Here is a 3,567-nt window from a genome sequence, read left to right on the forward strand (position 1 = left end):
TTGTTGCTGTTACCTCTCATTGTCAGGGCTACAGCTCACTGCATAGACATAAGTATAACACCAAGATCTCCCCACACTGCCTTGGGTCCCTCTACTAGGGATAGTGCCCCAGTACATGTGTCTAAATCTCGTCCTTGCTTGAAAGTCATTTCCCTCACTTAGAAATTAAACTTCTATTTGATTTCTGACTCTCCTGTCTCCAGCCTTCTTTGTTTGGCTCGTTACCCACAGGTCAGAGGCTGGTTCCATTCAACTGACAGTTTTAAGATGAGTAACAACAGAAATAATTATGACAAAAACCATTAGATTTTAATATATGACTGCTCACTAATTTACCAGGAAAACTTTTCAAAAAAGTAACTGGGTTCAATTGCTAATTTTTCATAATTTACATTGTGTGGTAAAGTCATATGCTACAAGGAGGTGTTGTGAGCTTACACAAAGTTAGCATATTTATAAATGGAATCTTTTGCATATGTGGGTAAGTGGGTGCTAAGATAAAAACGGCAGAATCAGAACTCCAGAAGCATATCAATTCCTTTCTATTTAACAAAAAAGAAAACCAAAAATATGAAAGGACAGTTATGGCACCAGTAGTACTGCATGTAGTCTAATACAATTCTTTGTGCCATTTCTCACTATCTGCACCTCTTTTTTGTCCCTTTTTTTTTAGTCTCATTTGTTTCTCATTGCTTTCTTCCTCAGTAATTCTCCCTGTAGACCTGCCAGGGCCAAACGTAAATCTATTCAACCTTTCTTCTCACTCAGGGACTAAGAGGTTGCTGATGACCCATGCAAGAGGTCCAAAAGCAGTCCAGGTAATGTCAGATTAAGGGAGTTTTCCTAATTCTGGAGCTTTTTTGTTTGTAAAGATTTTTGCTACTTTGGCTGGCCTGTTGTGAGTGTAGTAATTTGTATATAAATGTGTAAGTGCTGCCTTGCCATGTTCAGAATGAAATGCATACTTCTTCAAGTTAATAACTATTATTCCATTCAAATGGAAGAAAAAGAGGTAAAATCAGTGTTGGTCATGATCAATCCCAAATAAAACTAAGAAAAAGATGTTTCATGAATACAATTAACAAGAAAGCCTGTAAATTCTCCCATTGTAGTCAACTATGAAAGGATATCAGTCACACACATAAGTAAACAAAAATAAAATAGTCAGTGGTCACTTGATATCAAGAATCAGCTGGCCCTGAGTTGTGGACTGGAAAGGTAGATGAAGGATTACAGTATCATGCTTTTTTTGAAGAGATCTCCAGAAAACATTTTGGTGACAAGAAAATGAAATTTCCTTTTGTTGCTCTTTCCATTTCAGTATATTTTCTATCAGTTCTTCTGTCTCTCCCTCCAAGACACTTATTTTTGTCAAAGCCCTATCCATATTTTTAACACTAGAATCTAAACAAGGAATATTTTGTATGGCCTCAATAAGGGCTTCTAGTTTCTCAATGAAAGTCACTGCCAGCTCCAGCAAATGTACCACATACCTGTGGTAAATGGCTTCTATAGGCAAATTCTCCTGGCACAGGAGCTTCATCAGTCATTGTCAGAGGGCCCTCTTCTCCTTCAGTGCAGTCTTCAAGTGCTGATTCATGCTTTACCGAGTCTCACACTTTTGAGCTAGAAAGAAAAGATGAGCAACATCTGCTGTATCCTTTTCTAATGTTAAGAGTACAATTTCCAAGGTCTTCTGTCTGATTTCAGCTTGCAAATAATTAATCTGCTTGATTCTGGAGAAGTTTACAAAAAATGGAGCACCATTCTTACATGAATAGTGTCTCCTGAGTGATGAGGCCCGAGGTTAAGCATTAGAACAACAGTAGCCCTGCTACTTGGGTCTCTGGGACCCAAGTGTTGGCAGCCACCATGGCTCCACTAGTTCTCTTTCCCCACCAGAGGGCCAGACAGAAATGAGACCCAGCCTCTGGGCAGCCACTGTGGACACTCAAGGGAATCCAGATGGTAGCAACCTAAGACAATGATTTAAATGGAAAAAATGAATATGTCATTTGTTCAAGAAATGGGGCCTGGATTATCTCTCATAAAAGAGGCAACTAAAAGACTTTTTAGTAGAGGGAAAAAGTGGGGAGGTGAGGGAAAAAACATGATGCTTGCTCTCATCACATTCGACTAAAGAAATGAATAAAATGCACACTCATTTTGGTATGAAAACCTATCTTACAATACAGGAAAGTGAGGGAGAAGGGGATAAGCAGAGTGGGTGGGGATGATGGAAGGGAGGGCAATGGGAGGAGGGAGCAATTAGAAGTCAACACACTTGGGGAGGGACAGGGTCAAAAGAGAGAATAGAAAAAATGGGGGGCAAGATAGGATGGAGGGAAATATATTGTTTTACACAACACGGCTATTATTGAAGTCATTTGCAAAACTACACAGTTATGGCCTATATTGAATTGCTTGCTTTCCCAGTGGGTATGGGTGGGGAGGGAGAGAGGAAGAGATTTTAGAACTCAAAGTTTTAGGAACAATTGTTGAGTATTGTTCTTGCATACAACTAGGAAATAAGAAATAGAGGTAAAGGGTATAGAAATTTATCTTTCCCTACAGGACAAAAGAGAAAATGAGGACAAGGGAAGGGAGGAATGTTAGAATGGAAGGCAGATTGATGATAGGGGTAATTAGAATGCTTGGCATTTCGGGGTGAGGGGAGGGGAGACATGGGGAGAAAATTTGGAACTCAAAATTCTGTGGAAATGAATGTTGAAAACTTAAATAAATAAATTTAAAAGAAAATGAAATGGGGCCTGGAGTGGGCAAATGGTTGGAGGTGGGAAAAGTACAATAATGTACTGTGGGGTATTATGCAAAAGTCAGAGAAGAGGAACTTCATTTCACTGAGAGTTGGAGGTTTATTGTTATTTAAAGCAACAGATACCCTAACCTCTATATACTTTTCTTCTCTGTGTTAAAGAAAGATAGAAGGGTTTAGAGGTCCTTTGATTTCACCATTAGTCTTATCATACTCCTATCAAATAACAAGTTTGACACATCTTTGAATCAGTGATGCTTACTATTCAAGAATGTGACTCGACAAGAATGTGAGAACAAAGGTAAGTTTAAGCAATAATAATTACATGATCAATTTTCTTTAAAATATTTTAATCCACAAGCATGCAAGGAAAAGAATATTGGAATGTCTGACAAAGATTTTAACTGAATTGATAGGAAGTATTAAAATTGTGTTCCTTGGTCAGTATCCTATTTGTTTTACAACCTCTGTTAAACTAGACAATGTTTTCAGCTATACTTATTTTAACATTTTTTAAGATCAGTGATTTTCCTCAAGCTTGGATACCACCTTCACAGATGAAGACCACATAATTTCCATATATAAGTAGATAACTTAATTTTTTACCAAAGTGCAAATAGAAATAAAAGAGGAAAAAAAATAAACAGTGCTTCATTTGATGACTGATCTTCAAAGGAGGATTCTCCAAATGGCTAACCTAGCCCTAGGATGATAGTCCATCTTTGAAAGGTCTTTAATCTTGGTGGAACTTGCTAAAGTTTAGACTCTGTTGATGTTGTAGACTCATATTC

At 37.8% G+C, this 3,567-nt stretch overlaps 1 pseudogene; it reads right to left on the bottom strand.

Annotated features, from left to right (window-relative positions):
- Window positions 1–1,230: 1,230 nt before the first annotated feature.
- On the bottom strand, window positions 1,231–1,874 carry LOC140498335 (HAUS augmin-like complex subunit 2 pseudogene; annotated as a pseudogene).
- Window positions 1,875–3,567: the final 1,693 nt, after the last annotated feature.

This window comes from Notamacropus eugenii, chromosome 4, assembly GCF_028372415.1.
Source record: "Notamacropus eugenii isolate mMacEug1 chromosome 4, mMacEug1.pri_v2, whole genome shotgun sequence".
In the NCBI taxonomy this organism is placed as follows: Eukaryota; Metazoa; Chordata; class Mammalia; order Diprotodontia; family Macropodidae; genus Notamacropus; species Notamacropus eugenii.